Source organism: Lupinus angustifolius, chromosome LG09 (genome assembly GCF_001865875.1).
Source record: "Lupinus angustifolius cultivar Tanjil chromosome LG09, LupAngTanjil_v1.0, whole genome shotgun sequence".
NCBI lineage: Eukaryota > Viridiplantae > Streptophyta > Magnoliopsida > Fabales > Fabaceae > Lupinus > Lupinus angustifolius.
Window position 1 is genome coordinate 17,178,312 of NC_032017.1, and position 19,529 is coordinate 17,197,840.

General features: G+C 32.8%; 1 long non-coding RNA gene across 1 annotated transcript; it reads left to right on the forward strand.

The window, feature by feature from the left end:
• LOC109356459 lies at window positions 875-10,769 on the forward strand. Its single transcript, XR_002108729.1, has 3 exons — window positions 875-1,128; window positions 8,079-8,086; window positions 10,759-10,769. It is a non-coding gene; the product is annotated as an uncharacterized LOC109356459 (long non-coding RNA).

Below are 19,529 nucleotides of genomic sequence, written 5' to 3' on the forward strand. Positions count from 1 at the left end.
CAAATTCCATATCTTGGAAATAAAATAGGTTAACATATTTATGGGTGAGCACAGGGGGAGATGGATTGGGAAATGTTGATGGAGTTAATTAATTTTTGGACAAGGATACCATGTTGTACAAAAATTTTCTCTCATGTCACAAATCAATAACATTCTATTCTATTAAGTAATATAAAAAAATTATTTTTTGTTTTTATAATTTTTCATTTTATTTAAATATAACTTTTTAATTGGATTGGTACACAAATAAAACATCGTTCTTAATTTTTAGCTATGGGTCCCATATTCAATAATATAAAAAAAAAATTGAGCATGAGTCTAATTAAGATATAATAACATAAAACTAAGTTTGGGTTGACCAGAAACATAGTAACTCAAAATATTATGCATTTATTTTCGGAACATTAATAATAAAAAATAATTTTGAAGATTGAACAAGTGTAACGAGATTGATGTCATATTCTACTAGTATGCTTGTTGGCATCCACAATATTAGATGTGAATGGGGAAGAATAGTATATCTTGAAACTTTTAGGAGGAGCTAAAGAGTTAGAATCAAAGGATATACTTTTATTTCATGCTTGAGATGGGTTGAGATAGTTAGGCTTTGTTTCTGATATGATCCTAAATATTTAACAAATTAGTTTTGAAACCAATATCTACTAGCTAGGTGTAATATACGAGTCTCACATAGATTGATTTCGTCAAATAAAATAAGTATTTGAGTCGACTTTAATTGTGCCATGACATTTCACTGTTCCTCTATTTATAATGGTTAATTACCATAATATTCTTGTTTCACAACCCATATGCTATTTCACATAATCTCATTATATTTTCAATTTTCATAAAAAAAAAATGAGTTGGAAGCTAGCATGGTGTATGATTAAAAAAGGACAATACTCAATCATGCAACTCCATCTTTGTTTCAACTAACATATATATTTTTCTTTTGAATGGGTAAAATAGATTCTTACTATTTGTGCATTTCACAACAATAGCATTGCTGTGTTTTCTTCCCTTCTTGGAATTCATATAAATTAACTCAACAGAGTTGAGAATGAAGTAACAGCAGAAAGCCATATCAAGTGAGACACAGAATGGCACCATACTTGATTCCACTGCCAGGTTTGAAAATGGATTATTTTTCTTTGCTTCCAAAACTGTTCGTGCAGTTTTATTATCATTGGCATCATGCCAATGAGAAAAAGGCAAAATACGAGTGTGACGTGGTGAAAAATTCCTTAGTGAAAGGTGTTTGACAAGAACCTGTATACAGGAAAGTAGTGGAAAGTCAAAATAATGATGAAAGGCAATCCCAATCCACAACCCCACACAGCACAGAACCATGGCCTGAAAAACAAAATTATACATGACATATTTGTCTCTCTCATGCATATAAAAATAAAGATTTTTTTGTCCCAAATTTTATCTCAAACTAATAAAAATATGTCAATTTAAAATATCAAATATTCATTATTATTTCTGTTTTTGTTTTATTCTCATTGGTAGATGACATAATTTAAGACAAAATCTAGAACAATATATAAGTAAAAAAAAAAAGAAATTAGTTAAAAGAAAGCACCCATCCCCATGTGCAAATAAGTCAGAAGTTTAAAACTACCCTCTCCTTTTCAGGCCAGCCTTAGCTTGGGTCCTATTCATTTTTGGTCCTCGAGATGCAGCTGGTGATGCACCAACTTTTCCTATTGTTTATGCCATGCTGCTTTGCTTTTTTATTAGATCCTTCCCTTTTCCTTTGTGTCTCCAAGGTGTGGAAAGGTTTGTACCAATTAAGAACTCATCATGCACTGTGAGGCAACTAGCTTCTTATATCTTGTATAATCTTTTTGTTACTCTCCAAATTCATGAGTCATGATTACTTCCTCTGCTTCAAATTTTCATATCAAGTACTCTTGAACTCACAACACGTTAGAGTGAGAACTGAGAAGTAGGAATGGCAATACAAGATTACATCTGTCTCAAAATGTGTACTATTCTATGAATTTTTTATTTCATATTGTAAAGTTAATATATAAAAAATGAGTACATAAAGTGGTATATGGAATAATAAAAAATTTGGGACAGAAGATGTAACTGTATTAGATCGGGTCAGATTTTATCTTTTACAAATTTGAAATCAAATATTTTGGGTTGAAAAAATGAACCACATATCAACTTGATTTCTAACTCTTTTCAAACCCTAACATGAACACATATGTAAGGGTACTTGTGTAAAACTCCTATATATATAATGTTATATTGACATTTTAGAGGTATTCACTTAAACAAGCCATCACATACATATTTGGTTTAAGAAACAAAATATCGAATAATATTATATTAATGCATATTTGGTTGTGATTGCTTTTTATTATTTTTGGTTTATAGTAAGTTTGTTTGTATAACAAGCTTAGTTTATGAAGAAAAAAAATACAACAAAAAAAGTAGAAAAAATAAATGCATTCAAATTTGATTGATTGATTTATTTTTTCAATTTATAATCTCACATTTTATAATCATAACCTAAAAACACAATGAAACACAGAATATTTTTTTCTGTATTCTTATACGTCCTTGTAACACTGTTAACATTACATATGAAAAATAGTTGGATTCTACCATTAAAAATAAAGGAAATATATGTACTTGATGAAGAGGAATCCTTTGAAAAATACAATAAATTTAATACTACTACCAATATTAAGCAACCACTTACGTATCATTCTTAATAGTCTCGTAAAAAGGGCAAAAAGAAATACTAATCAACTTTACGCGGTGGAACCAATGTCCTCGGGCAGCAACACCAACCTTGACATCGATGAACCAAAAGGAACAATGGTCAGAAGTTATTGGATTAAGCGTTTGTTTTATTGGAAAAGAAGACATATCCTTCGAACTTCTCGCTTAGACTCGCTTCTCCATTCTATCATTGGCATGATTAATGTTTAGCTTATTCTAAAGATACTGCTCAATTAAGCAACGTCTACAATTTTTCAAAATAATTTTATTATGAAGATAAAATATTTCCCTATACTATACCATAATGTAATTTATTTTCTCAAACCAATAAAAGTATGATACGTATTGTGTTTTGTTTACTTTTACGAATTAAATACATGTAATTTTATTAGCTTGAAGAGACAACTTATCTCACTATATCAAAATATTCATTATTCACGTTTATTGTATGGATTATATGCTAACAATTGCCTTATTAATGTCATTCCATATTTTAATTCAAGACCCCATTTGGAGGAAAAATACATTAAAATTTTAATTATAATTAAAATTTTGTTATAAATGATAGCACCAAAAACATAAATATACTTGTATTTAAATGTAATGTTTTGTATGTGTTTTGATAAAGTTTTTCTCCCCAATTTAATGACTTCTGTAACTACAATTGGGTGTTTTGTAAAGATAATGTGTTAGAGTTGTTTTTAACCAATTTTTTCTCTTATATAAATTAGGAAGAAGCCTCTCTAAAGTGCAGTTGTACACTTTAGAACGTGCATGATTTAAAACAACTTTATTTATTGAACACGATGATCTATTCTGTTCACCACTATAAAAGCACCTTAAACCAAATTTGACATGAATATCTATGCTGTTTATTTATAGTCGGTCTCCATTTTGAGTTTTGAATAAAAAAAATGGAAAGTAAGAAGTCTATAAAATATACTTGCAACCAAAGTTTCGAGTTTCTTTTCCCTTTATTTTTCTTTAAAACTTAACTTGGAATAGACACTTAATTAAATGAATGACTTCCTTAACATTGCTGAAATTAGTGTTGGCCTGGGTTAACCTATGAGAACTCCAACACCTATTGCTAATGTTTTGGACCAAAATCAGAACAAAAGGCACGAGCTTTACATTTACCTTAGGGGACCGCACCATACTAGCTACCATTTATTTATAAGAATCAGAATCTGGCCTACGCCAGTATTATTGAGCTTGGATGCTTATTGGCTTGTTACGAGTCATGTGACCAATTCATAATGCATGTTAAAGACTATGTCCCATAACAGGTGATGGGGATGGAACAGTGCACACTGCATAAATATAATGCATAAATGCATCTTTCTTCCCAGAAAAAAATAATGCGATTGTATAACAATTTAAGAAAGAACGATACATGTAAAGATAGTATAACAGTTTTTTATAATGTCATTACATCATCTATTATTTATTTTTAATCATCATTAACTCTTAGATAAAAGTAATACAAATGAATTATAGATAATATAGTAATATACTGAATGTATATAAAAAATTTATACAAACAATACATAAATATTCACTCTAATGGTTTAAGGTTTTTACGTATGTATATAAAAATAACTTTGAATAAAACTTATTATCTTAAATATTCCCCATTCTCTAATTGTTACCTATTACATCTTTGAAACGTTAAGTCCTACCATAATTTTGACCGATTACACTAATCAACATTATCATCACATTATTAATACTTTTTTAGTGTCTATCTAAAAATATTTTTAGAAAAAGTGTACTTAAACTTATTACTTTTTGCAAGTAGAACCACCAACTTTTATTTCATTATAATTAACCTTTAAACTTTCATCATCCATAAAATAGGTCCTTTCGTTAAGTCTGAGTTAAATTATTTAACGATGAAATCTGAGCATTGATTTTGTAATCTAAATCATTAACTAATTTATTTAAAAATATAATAAAATTGACAATAATGGAAACAACATTCTCTTCTTCTTCATGAGGTTGTGAGATAACTTCTTGAACCTGCTGACAACTCATTTTTCAGTTCCATCTCGAAAACTATTGCTGGTGCAGCAAAGTTATCTGTATTGTTTTCGTTGAAGAACAACCTCAATGGACCTATTCCTAATGAGATTGGACTGTTGGAGGGTCTTGTGGAACTTTCTGGTTTCATAAATTGGGTTTTGGTGATGATGAGATTTCCCAATCAAAGGTTTAAGATACCTCACAACCTCAAGAAGAATAAGATAATGTTGTTTAATTTTTATTATATTAATAAATTAATGGTGTAGATTAAAAAAAATTGATTGGTCAGATTTCACTGTTAAAATTTTAACTAAGATTTAATGGAATGATCTATTTTATGAACAGAGAAGTTTAAGGCTTAATTGAGATTAAATAAAAATTTGTAGTACTACTTGCAAAATGTGTAAATTTTAAGGGGATTATATACAACTTTCCCAATATTTTTTAACTTGCTAAAAAAGTTAAATTTATATTGAGAAGTGATCCAATATTTAGATCAATTAGATATACACAAATTTGTAAATGTAAACTTATTATTTTTAGATAAGTTAAAATGTGTTGATAGAGACACATAGAAATACCTAATTAATAATCATATATAAAATAACTATTTTAACTCATAAAGTGAGTGCATTAATTAAATAAAAAATCTTTAGTTAGTTGAATATACATAAAACATGGGTTTTGTACTTTTATTAATGGTTAAGGATAAGGGCACAAGTTATAGATATTGTTCATCAACATTAGCTTACATTATGTGGTAGATTGTAACATTTTAGCTTGTTTAGTAAGTTGGTAATTTCATTCCTTAAACAAAAAAAAGTAAAGGTTACTTGTAAATTTGAAAACAAAGATTGTAACTTTTATTAGAAGTTAAGGTTTTGTTCAGGAAGACTTGTAGGACTGAACATATACTAGTTAAGCTAGTTAGAAACTTTGAGATTATAAAATACTTATAGCTGTGTTAGCTTATTGAATAAAGACAAAAATCATATCCTTCCAAAACTGTATCATTCATTCTCTGTCCCGAACCAATCAAAATATTATCTTTTATTTTTAAATTTTTTCTTTTATTCATGTGACAATATGTGATTGGCTCCATATAGGAAATGAGACACCTTTAAAGACAAATGATCACTCTCCATTGAATATAACCTTTTTTTTTTATGGATGGAATTTAGACTTGAATCATGTTTGTTTTTAGTGGGTTTGATAGTGCGTGTCCTTGTTTGGATGCTATGATATGGAGCAGTAAGAGAGAAGGGTGTGAAGCATGAAGGCATTTACAAAATTTCCTGTTGATAGGTTTTGACAGAGTTACCATAAATTTCATAAGTTCGAAAGTAAGAATGGATGCAAAATTGGAAATTTGGGTAAATAGCGTTCTTACCATATATACTACCAGGTGCTTCAATTTCCAAAGAGAACCTTTCTGCTCTCTTCAATCAAACTTACTTTGGCCTCATCTATAGCATCATGGTGAAAAGTTAGATGTATTAAAAATGTTAAGATATTTGAAACTTTTGTTTTATGCTTTATAATCCGTACTTAACTTATTTTGCATTGCTGTTAGAAATGAACTTATTTGTTTCTGTTTGATTTTGTCTTTGTGTCTCTTTGACTAGTGGTTTGGTAATAGGTGATCGTGTGGGGGAGAGTTCAGAGATTCGAATCGTGAGGTATGCAGATCAATGACAGAGTGAGGCAGAGATCTTTTTCTGAGACTATTCAGACTACTATGGTTTTCAGAAAGTTGAGATTTCCAAGCATAAAAAACCTAACTCCATAGAGGGTGTTTATTATAACTTTTGGTTAAGGCCTTAAGGGGAAAATGGGAAAACACATTCAAAAGCCTCTTTATTATTTGCACCAAAAATCACATTCAAAAGCCTCATTGTAAAAATAAAAAAAAGGTAAAACAAATGAATAATGATTTGTTTTCTCATACGTTATTTATTATATATTTTTACTTCATTATCTAATGAGAGACATGAGACTACATATCTACATTATGAACAAAAATTTCATAACTTTCCACCATAATCTTACACTTTCCCCTTCTAACTTTTCTGATCGAGGTATCATGTGATTGTATTGTTTGCTAACTATTTTAGTTTATAAAAAAATTATAAATTAATAAAAGAAGTAAAAAGTAACATGTTCAAAAATATATGCTGATTTATTTTTATAGTTTATAATCTTACATATTATAATAAAAATAAAAACATAATTTATGCATTAAGTAGACATCTACTTTGGAAAACAATATATAAGTGACAAAAATGTAACATATAGTCTTTTAGTTGCTCAAAGTGACAAATATATCAACTGTATATGTCTATGTTAAACCTGTTAATTCATAATTCAGTTTTGTTAGTTAGTTAGTTTACTTTCTAAGTTTAGCAATAAAGTTGGTTGTGAAGCAACTATAAATAGAAGTGTAGTTTGCAAATGTAATTCAATTAATTCATATAGCTTCTTGCCTTTACTTGATTATACATACTCTTTCTTCACTCATTCTTCTTCTTCATTCTGTTTTCTTTCTGGTTTATGCAACATTGGTATCAGAGCATCCAACTTACATCGATCCTGGGACAACACAAGATCACCATGGCAAATAACAATGGCTTCACGATGACACTGCCTACACTGGTTGTAAAGAACTATGAACGATGGAGTGTACAGATGAAGGTCCTTTTTGGATATCAAGAAGTTCTTGATATAGTGCAGAACAGATATCAACCCCTTGGTGAAGATGACACTGAAATCCAGATATCCAACTACAGAGAATGTAAGAAAAAGGACTGCAAGGCTTTGTTTCTAATACACCAATGTGTAGATGAAGCAAAATTTTGAAAAAATCTCCAATGCCAAGACAGCTAAAGAAGCATGGGAAAATCTTGAAAGAAGTTATGCAGGGGCAGAGAAGGTGAAGAAGGTGAAATTGCAGACTTTGAGGAGGGAATATGAACTTGTGCAAATGAAAGAAAGTGACCCAATCTCAGATTACTTCACCAAAATCAGATCACTAACAAATCTGATGAAGGGCTGTGGTGAAGTGATGAGAGATCAGTTGGTGGTTGAGAAAGTGTTGAGAACACTAACACCTAGGTTTGACCATATAGTAGTAGCTATAGAGGAGTCAAAAGATCTTGAAGTGTTCAAGATTGATGATTGCAAAGTTCATTAGAGGCACATGAACAGAGAATTAAGGAGAGGCATCACGAAAATGAGACTGAGCAAGCTCTACAAGCCAAGTTCTCCAAGAAATTCTCTGCTCAAGGATCTCTCCAAAGGAAACTCAAAGGCAGATGGAAGTGTGACAAAGTAAAGAATCAAGAAGGAGCTAAACAAGAATCTGGTTCAACACAAAAATTCAGTTTGCAGGATCAAGCTCTTAGAAGAAATAAAAGAAGATTTGATAAGAAAAAGGTACAATGTTTCAATTGTAAGAACTTTGGCCATTATGCAACTGAGTGCAGATTCAAACAGGGCAATGATGGATCAGAAGTTGAGGCAAGATTGGCTCAAGGTGATAACTCAGATGAAGAGCAAGTATTGCTCATGGTCACTACAAAGAATGAACAAGCAAAATCAGATTGTTGGTACTTGGACACTGGTTGTTCCAACCATATGACAGGTCACAAAGACTGGTTTGTAAGGCTTGATGGCACTGCTAGAAGCAGGATGAAGTTTGCATATCATAGTTCTATTGAAGCAGAGGGAATTGGTGATATTTCAATTCAAAGGAAGGATGGCAAACTGGCATATATTCACAATGTTCTGTATGTACCAAAAATGAGGAGTAATCTGTTGGGCCTTGGACAATTGCTCGAAAGAGGTTACACAATGTTGATGGCAGACAAGACTTTGAAGGTATTTGATTGTGAAAGGAACCTAATCTTGAAGGTTCCACTATCTAGCAATAGAACATTCAAGATTGGGATTCAAGTGAGCAATCATAAATGCTTAATGACCAATGCAACTCAAGAAAGTTGGGTCTAGCACCTTGAACTTCAAAAGTCTAGATTACTTGTGCAAGGTTGGATCTGTAACTGGTCTACCATCAATTAGAACTCCTAGTGAGTTGTGTGATGATTGCATAGCAAGCAAGCATGCAAGGAACTCATTTTCCACCTATGTGCCAACCAAATCAGCAAGGCCACTTAAGCTGGTATTCTCAGATGTGTGGACCCTTTGAGGAGAACTCAATAGGAGGCAGCAGGTACTTTGTGACCTTCATAGATGATCTCACAAGGAAGACCTGGGTATACTTGATCAAGAGGAAGAGTCAAGTCTTCAACACTTTTCTTGGTTTTAAAGCTCAAGTTGAGAGACAATGCAGTCAAAAAATGAAGACTCTGAGAACTGATGGTGGAGGAGAATACATGTCATTTGAGTGGAAGGCTTTCTGTGCTAAAGAAGGCTTGATTCATGAGGTGATTACACCTTACACTCCCCAACACAATGACACTGCAGAGAGGAAAAACAGATCTATTCTCAACATGGCCAGAAGTATGCTAAGAACCAAAAGAATGCCTAAGAAGTTTTGGGGAGAAGCTGTCTCAACAGCAGTGTACATCTTGAATAGATGTCCTACAAAGAGACTTAGTGAAGTCACACCTGAGGAGGCTTGGTCAGGCCAATGACCAAGTGTTGGTCATCTTAGAATTTTTGGTTCTGTGTGCTACAAACATGTACTTGAGATTCAGAGAAAGAAGCTAGATGATAGGGGTGAGAAGTTGATTTTGCTTGGCTATCACTCTAATGGAGCTTACAGAACCTTCAATCCTCTGACTCAGAAGATCATGCTAAGCAAAGATGTGAGGTTTGATGAATCACAAGGCTGGAATTGGGACAACTATACTGTTAACAACTCAGAGAAAACTCATCTAATACACTTTGATGAAACAGTTGTGGAAGAACCAACAGTAATTGATGAGCAACCACCTGCAATTGAGGAGCAGAATCAAAGAAGACCTCATAGGCATAGACAAGTTCCACAAAGGTTGAGTGATTATGAGATCTTTCCAGATTCAGAGATCACAGCAGAGGGTGAACTTGTTCACATGGCTTTACTGGCAGAAATGGAACCTGTAAGCTTTGATGATGCAATAAAACACAGTCATTGGTTGGAGGCAATGAAAGAAGAACTTAAGTCCATTGAGAAGAATCATACTTGGGAGCTTACTCAATTGCCAAGTGACAAGAAAGCTATCACAGTAAGATGGGTCTACAAGGCTTGACAAGAAAGCTATCACAGTAAGGTGGGTCTACAAGGTAAAAGTAAATCCAAAAGGTGAAGTAACCAAGTTTAAAGCTAGACTTGTTGCAAAAGGATTCTTACAAAAACAAGGCCTAGACTATGATGAAGTCTTTGCACCTGTTGCAAGAATGGAAACTATAAGATTGGAGTAGCTTTGGCAAGTCATCATGGTTGGACAATCCAACAAATGGATGTCAAGTCAGCCTTCCTTAATGGACCTCTAGAAGAAGAAGTATTTGTCTCTCAGCCACCAGGTTTTGAAGTTGCAGGCAAGGAAAACTATGTGTAGAGATTGCATAAGGTACTATATGGGCTCAAACAAGCAACAAGAGCCTGGAATAAAAGAATAGATGGATACCTACTACAACTTGAATTTGTAAAGTGCACAACTGAGTATGGAGTGTACACAAAAGGATCAAGCTTGAATGAGTTGCTCATAGTCTGTTTGTATGTTGATGATTTGTTGGTAACATGAAGCAGTGTAGATGAAATTGAGGCTTTTAAAGAAAGTATGAAAACAAAATTTGAGATGAGTGATCTAGGAAGCCTTGCCTACTTCCTAGGAATAGAGTTTGTAAGAATTGAGGAGGGGATCTTTATGCACCAGAAGAAGTATGGCACTGATATTCTAGAAAGATTTCAGATGCAGAGTTGTAACTCTGCTTCAACTCCTATTGAATCAGGGAACTCGTCACAAGTCTCTGAAGCAGAAGATCAACTTGCAGACAAAACTCTCTATAGACAGATGATTGGTTGCTTGCGATATGTATGCAATACAAGACCAGACATGGCTTATGGTGTAGGAGTGGTCAGCAGGTATATGGAGACACCAAAGAAGTCTCATTTACTAGCAGTTAAAAGGTTGCTCATATATCTAAAGGGTACCGTTGAACTTGGCTTAATGTTTCCCTGCAAGAACATCAATCTTAGTCATGAAATATTTGGATTTAGTGATGTTGATTGGTGTGGCGACAAAGCTGATAGGAAGAGCATAACATGGTACTTGTTTCTGCTTGGAAATGCTCCAATCTCTTGGTGCTCAAAGAAGCAAGATGTGGTTGCCTTATCTTCTTGTGAAGCAGAATATATTGTTGCTTGTATGGCTGCTTGTCAAGTGTTATGGCTTGAGACTCTACTTGAAGAACTAAAGATAAAGAATGACAAGAGTATGGTGTTGTGTGTTGATAACAAATCAGCAATAAACCTTGCTAAAAATCCAGTTTCACATGGCAGGAGTAAGCATATTGAAACCAAATTTCATTTCTTAAGAAGTCAAGTTAGCAAAGGAAGAATGAAGCTTGAATTTTGTAGAAGTGAAGTGCAATTAGCTGACATTCTAACTAAACCTCTAAAGAATGACAGATTTGAGAAGTTGAGAATCAAAATAGGGGTAGTAGCAGCAAAAGGAAACTGAATTAAGGAAGGGTGTTAATTCATAATTCAGTTTTGTTAGTTAGTTAGTTTACTTTCTAAGTTTAGCAATAAAGTTGGTTGTGAAGCAACTATAAATAGAAGTGTAGTTTGCAAATGTAATTCAATTAATTCATATAGCTTCTTGCCTTTACTTGAATATACATACTCTTTCTTCACTCATTCTTCTTCTTCATTCTGTTTTCTTCTTGAATATACATAGTCTTTTAGTTGCTCAAAGTGACAAATATATCAACTGTATATGTCTATGTTAAACCTAGATGTACAAATAATATTATTATAAAGATATATATATTATTAAAAATACACATATGTAACTATTTGTAAATTAAGATATGTGCAAGTAAGAACAGACATATTGAGACAAACACTAGGAACTAATTCATTAAAATATTGATTTACTTAATTTTAAAAATCATAAACATGCCAAAACAATGTGTTGAGTTACACATATTCTAAATTATCAGAAAAAAAAATTTCATTAATAAGGTTGCGCAATTATAAATCTTCATTTAAAAATAGTGCAATTATTTAATTCATTAAAATTTGTTGCAATTATAAAGTTGTTGAAATAACATTGGAATAATAAAAATGATTAATATTTAAAAAAATAAAAAAGATAACTTTTTCCTAAATTAGTGTATCATAACCTGGAATGACATAGGAAAGTAATCTGAGAGAGTATTTGTTATCTCATCTTTAAAGAAATGTGTAAACAAAGGGTAGTGTTATGTGTCTTCTCATATAATCTATTTACTTTTGTATGTTTTGATTATAGTCCATATAAATTAAGTAATTTTAATGTTGTGTCAATGAATTAATCAATTTTGATTTTAACCTCTAGATGTCAAATTTGTGTATATGGTCTTGTTAGATGATATTTTGTTATTGTACAAGCTTTTGTTATATCTATTGAAAATTGGCTAAAAGAAAAAGATGATGAAAAGATTTTCTTGAGTCAAGCAAAAAAGAAGTGGCTAAAGATCATCTTGAAGAAATGGAGAATTTCTAGCCAAGTAAAAAGAAGTGGCTATGGTGAAACCAACATTAATGCTCTTTTCCCTTTGGTCATATAATCTTCAAGAGCTTTGACTATAAATAGGAGTGTCACATGCCATTAAGACACACCAAATACTTAACTTAATGCATATTCTCTCTTCTTGTATTCTTGTTCTATTTGTGTGAGAAATACTTGAGTGAGAGTGAAATTGGGTGTACTTGGGTTTTGGAAAGTGAGTGAAACACTTATAGTTCTCTTTTATCATATTGGAATAATCCTTGTTGCTCTTCAGCTGTGGACGTAGGCAAATTGCCGAACCACATTAAATTCTCGGCGTCATTTTCTCTATTATATTTTCTCCATGGGTCTTCCGCTCCAACAAAATGGTACCAGAGCTCGTAGAGCTCTTGCATGCTAAGTTGTACGATCTAAAATAAAATTCTTAGTATGCTTTGTGTTCACAACATTGTCTGATCTTATACACCAGAAAATAATTGTTCTTGTTACTCGAAAGGTATAATAGTGTGAAAGTACATCTCTAGGAAAGACGTGGTATTTAAGCGTGTCTATTAAGACCCACCCTCTTTCCTGAGAACTTTCCTGGTGTATGTTCACGGACTATGATATTGTTCCGGTACACGGTTATCAAGGCGAGTGTAAAATTTTATTTGGAGAAATTTAATGGAGAAAATGATTTCAACCTCTAGCGATTGAAGATGAAATATCAATATATACTAGTTCATCAAGGCTTGGACAAAGCCTTAGAAGGTAGAAACAAGTTACTAGAGAGTCTGACCGAGGACAAGAATGATGAAAACTTGGAAAAAACACATAGTGCAATTTTGTTATGCTTGGGAGATGAAGTTCTATGAGAAGTGTCCGATGAAACAACAGCTCCTTCATTATGGTTGAAGCTGGAAAGCCTGTACATGACGAAGTCACTCATCAATAGGTTGTATTTGAAGAAAAGAATATGTACTCTTCAAATGCAGGAAGGAAAGCCCATAAAAGATCATGTCGATGAATTTAACAAAATTATTCTTGATCTAAAGAATATTGATGTTAAAATTGAAGATGAAGAACAAGCAATTCTTCTACTATGTTCCCTTCCAAGTTCTTACGAGCACTTCATCGATACCATGCTGTATGGTCGAGAAGATCTGACCTTGGACGAAGTAAAGGCGGTGTTGCACTCGAAAGAACTGAAGAAAAGAGTATCAAGAAAAGAGTATCAGATTCGAGATATGAATGGCTCATGTAATAGTCTTTTTGCTAGAGGAAGAACAGAGAAGCGAAATCAATTTGGTGAAAGAGGAAAATCTAGGTCCAAGTCTAAAGCAAAACCTAGAAAGTATAAATGCTTTCACTGTCACAAGGATGGGCATATAAGAAAGAATTGCCCAGAGCGTAAAGGCAAGAAAAAGATTTATGAATATGGAGATGCAACTGTAGAAAATGGCTATGATAGTGCAGATGCACTAATAGTCTCAGAGCACGACTCAAAGGATGAATGGATACTTGATTCTGGATGCTCATATCACATGTGTCCCACTAAGGATTGGTTTTCCACCTACCAACCCTTAGATGTGGGCAATGTCCTTTTGGGAAATAATGCTCCCTGTAAGGTCATCGGCATCGGGATCAACACCAATAGAATCAAGATGTTCGACGAAATCGCAAGGACGTAATAAAAATCTGATTTCCTTGGGAACACTGGATTCAAAAGGTTATAACTACAAAGGTGAAGGTGGAGCTATAAGAATATCTAAAGGCGAGTTGTAATGAAATGAAAGAAAGAGAATAGTCTCTATATGTTACAAGGAAACACAATCACGGGTGTTGCCGTTGTCTCCTTAACATCTGATTCTGATGTCACCAAACTATGGCATCTAAGAATGGGTCATGTCAGTGAAAGAGGTCTAGCCGAGTTGGCCAAACAAGGATTACTATGCGGTCAACAAGTCGGGAAGGTAGACTTTTGTGAACATTGTGTTTTCGGAAAGCAATGTCGGATAAAATTCAATGCTGCAGTTCATCGAACAAGAAGGACATTGGATTACGTACATTCTGACTTGTGGGGTCCTTCCCAAGTACCTTCTCATAGTGGTAGTAGATACATGTTAACATTCATTGATGACTATTCAAGGAAGGTGTGGATTTTCATTTTGAAACACAAAAGTGAAGCATTTGTCAGGTTCAAACAGTGGAAAACCTTGATCGAAAAGCAAACCGGGAGAAAGATTAAGAGACTGAGAACTAACAATGGTCTAGAATTCTATAGCATAAAATTCGGAAATTTTTGCAAGGATCACGATATTGTTAGACATTATACCGTGAGACACACTTCACAACAAAATGGACTTGCAGAACGAATGAATAGAACCTTACTTGAAAGGACAAGATGTATGTTGTCAAACGCTAGATTGCCAAAAGAATTTTGGGCGGAAGCTGTCAGTATAACTTGTTACTTGATCAACAGATATCCATCAATGACCATTGGTTTCAATACTCCAGAAGAGATGTGGTCGGGTATTCCGGCAAATTATGAAAATTTGAGGATATTTGGTTGTTCTGCATATACTCATAACAAAGAAGGAAAAATCGATGCAAAAGCATTGAAATAAATTTTTCTTGAATATCCTGATGGTATGAAAGGATATAAGTTATGGTGGCCAGAGAAAAGAAAGTGCATTATTAGTAGAGATGTTACTTTTAATGAAGCTAAAATGTTAAAGCCTCATACAAAGTCATCAAGTGAAAAGGAAGATCCTAATATCTTGGAGAATGTGGAGTTTGAGGTGGAGTTAACAAAAGAAAAAACACTTGATCAAGAAGAAGTCCATGAAGCATGTACTGAAAATGATATCTCTCAATTACAATATTATCAGTTGGCTAGGGACAGGCAAATGAGACATATAAAACATCTAGAAGAGTATGGTTATGCTGATCTGGTGTCATACACTCTAAATGTTGCCGATGATATCATTAATTGATAACCACAGTCATATGAAGAAGCTATGAACAACAAAGAAGCTTCCAAATGAATTTATGCTATGACAGAGGAAATTGAGTCTCTTGACAAGAATCTTACTCTTTCCTTAAATTATGTTTGTGGGCCGTCCACATGCCCAACGGAAATGCCCGTAAACTTAGTAGGCAAAACGGGCAAAATTTCTATGCTTTGCTTGCAAAAAAATGCGGGTTATGCGGGCAATGCCCGTTTTTCCATCTCTAATTAATTTCAATGAAGTTTTCTCTCATGTGGTAAAACATAGCTCTATTCGCATCCTACTTGCAATTGTAGCTCATTTTGATCTAGAACTTGAGCAACTAGATGTCAAAACGATATTCTTGCATGGTGAGTTAGAGGAACAAATCTACATGAAACAACCTGAAGGATTTGAAGCTCAAGGGATGAAAAATCATGTTTGCTTGCTGAAGAAATCTTTATATGGTCTAAAACAATCTTCTAGAGAATGGTATCGACAATTTGACACCTTCATTCTTGAAAATGGATATTCCAGAAGTGAACATGATAGTTGCATCTACTACAAGAAGCTTGCAAATAAGTCATTCATATATTTGCTTTGATATGTTGATGACATGTTGATCACATGTAAGAACATGTCAGAAATTAGAAACTTGAAAGCTCAATTGAGCTCAGAGTTTGAAATGAAGGACTTGGGAGCTGGAAAAAAATTCTGGGAATGGAGATTCAGAGGGATAGAAAAGAGGGGACACTCTTTCTGTCACAAAAGAAGTACATTGAGAAAGTGTTAGAACGTTTTGGCATGCAAAATGCTAAACCAATCACTACTCCATTGGCGACCCATTTCAAACTTTCAATGGCTTTGTGTCCACAAAATGAGAATGGAAAAGAGGAGATGTTAAGTGTACCTTATGCTAGTGCGGTTGGCAGTCTCATGTATCCCATGGTATGCACTAGATCAGATATTGCTCATGCAGTAAGTATGGTAAGCAGATATATGGCAAATCCTGGTAAAGTTCACTGGAAGGCTGTAAAGTGGATTATACGCTACCTTAAAGGTACCACAAATATAGGGCTTTCGTATGGTAAAGTCAAAGAGGTTGGAAACAAGATCACTAGATATGTTGACTCAAATTATGCTGGAGATCTAGATAAGCGAAGATCGCTAACTTGATATGTCTGTACACTGTGTGGTTGTACTATTAGTTGGAAAGTAACACTACAATCAATTGTTGCTTTGTTTACAACTGAGGCAGAGTACATCGTAGTAACAAAAGCTGTAAATGAAGCTATTTGAGGGAAATGTCTAATTGAAGAGTTGGGTACACAACTCGAAGAAACGACCATCTATTGTGATAGTCAAAGTACTACACATCTGACAAAGAATCCAATATATCATGAAAGAACTAAGCATATTGATGTTCGGATGCACTTTATCAGAGACATAGTGGAGAGGGGAGTTGTTAGATTGAAGAAAATACTCACTGCAGATAATCCGACGAACATGATGACGAAGCCAGTTCCAACTACCAAGTTCAGACATTGTTTGGACTTGATTAATGTTCAGAGTCTCTAGTGAGCATGAAGAAGAGTAAGAGGAGAATAACTATGATTGTCTTTTAGCCAAGGTGGAGATTTGTTGAATATTGGCTAAAAGAAAAAGATGATGAAAAGACTTTCTTGAGCCAAACAAAAAAGAAGTAGCTAAATATCATCTTGAAGAAATGGAGAATTTTTAGCAAAGTAAAAAGAAGTGGCTATGGTGAAATTAACATTAATGCTCTTTTTACTTTGGTCACATAATCTTCAAGAGCTTTGACTATAAATAGGAGTGTTCTATGCTATTGTAAGACACACCAAATACTTAGCTTAATGCATATTCTCTCTTCTTGTTCTCTTGTTATAATTGTGTGTGAAATAGTTTTGTGAGAGTGAAATTGGGTGTACTTGGATTTTGGGAAGTGAGTGAAACACTTGTAGTTCTCTTTTATCATAGTGGAATAATCTGTGTTGCTCTTCAGCTGTGGACGTAGGCAAATTGCCGAACCACATTAAATTCTTGATATCATTTTCTCTATTATATTTTCTCCATGGGTCTTCCGCTCAACAAGATCTTATTTTGTTTATGTAAATGCTTTTAATAATTATTTTTAGCTTCTTTTTTTGTACATGAGAACATAACGTGTAGTTTAATATTTTGGTTGGTATATATGTGACTTGCTGGATGACATACTTATTTACTATATTGACTATTCGTTAAAATGTTATATGTTTCATTTAAATTGTGAAAATGTTCATATTAACTAAGAAACAAACAACTCAATTACCATTGCATTCCATTATAAAAATTAGGGTCTAAAATAAAAAATATTTAATTTGTGGGTATTATACTCAAAATTACTTAATTTATAGGGACTAAATACAAAAATAAATAAATGAATGATGTAGCAAGACACATGGCATTGTTGACATTACCTTAATTAGCCATGCCAATATTTTCCACCCAAAATTAACGATAAAGACAAATTTCAAAAGAAAAATCGTAAAACTTTAAAAATCCTATAAATACATAATCATGATGTCTTAACATTGAACTAAATATTATATTCAATTTTACCATTTTTCTTTATTGTTGGGCTCATTGTTTACTAATCTCATCAGCTTTTGGGCTTAAGCATCCTAACACATGGGTGTAAGGACAACAGGAAGTGTGACTGATGAGATGGGTCATAATAGTTTAGCTGATATGGAGAGATGCCTATTTAGATAAGATAGAGATCACATGTACCAAATCGTATCTCATATTCTGTCAAGGACCAATCATAATATTATTTTTTATTCATATAATAATATATGGTTAGTCCGAGACATGAAATATGACACTATTGAAGATAAATGATCTCTATCTATTTAGACGGCGGAATGTTTTTATGCCTTGCATATTAAATCATTGATACCTTGCATGAAACACATGAAAGCGAGTTGATTTGGTATGAAGTTAAACCAAAAGATAAGACAAATTTGACAATTGGGACACTGAAAGCGAGGGTGGGGATAGGTCCTCTGCGTCATTGCATGTTCCTAACTACCAATATTGTTAAGAGACAATATGGTTCTTACCTTTTAACCATTTGAACTATTAATTTAACGTCATATTTTCACCCCATTCACAATTTCACTATGTTGAGCTTATAATTGTCCTTATCCTTCCTACAAAAAAAATGTTATATGAATATGTGAAACATAAAATCAACCATGCTTGGTACTGTTCATTTACCTAGAATAAACAATGCTTGTTAGATCTAACAACGCATTGTTGAATCTATAGCTAAGATCTCCGCCTAATATTTAACAACATTTACATACACAAATGTTATTAAATGTGTTATCAAAATTCAACTCTTACATAATGATAGAGTGGTAATATGGAAAGATTTAGACAAGAAAAAGGTTCATATAGCCCAAATTTAAGCAATCAAAGATATGTATGATGAGTTAAAAAACCTGAGAGAAAACATTATGAGGTCTTAAAAGATTTCTTTATTGCTACGATCAATCAAGAAATTGAGAAAAGTAAACCATAAAATTCAAGCAGTGGATGAAATGATAAAGTGTTTTAGGCGTTACATGTAACAAAAATGTAACATTCGAGCTTAAAGAAAAATCTTATCACACAACTAAAATGTCAAATAGAGAACAAACTCAATATATCATAAATGAGAATGTAGCGGTGGGTGAATGAATATTCTATACAAGATAAGATTAATAAAGAATAAAAGCATTACGGATAAAGTCGATATAGAATAAATATTCTCTCCATTAATGGTAAAAAAGATTGTAGAATCGAACTTCAGGTTATTTAAGGATGTATGAAAGATATAATTATAAATTCTAATAATCATAGTAGATCAAATGAATGTTAATCTAATTTCTCTAGAGATAGAGAAAGAAAAAAAAATAAATAAATGAATTAAGAAAGAATTAGAGATCAATAATTTATTAATAAATAAGATAATCTATAATAGAATATTATTTCCATAATTAAAGAAGATGGCGAAAGTCTAGAAAATCTATCA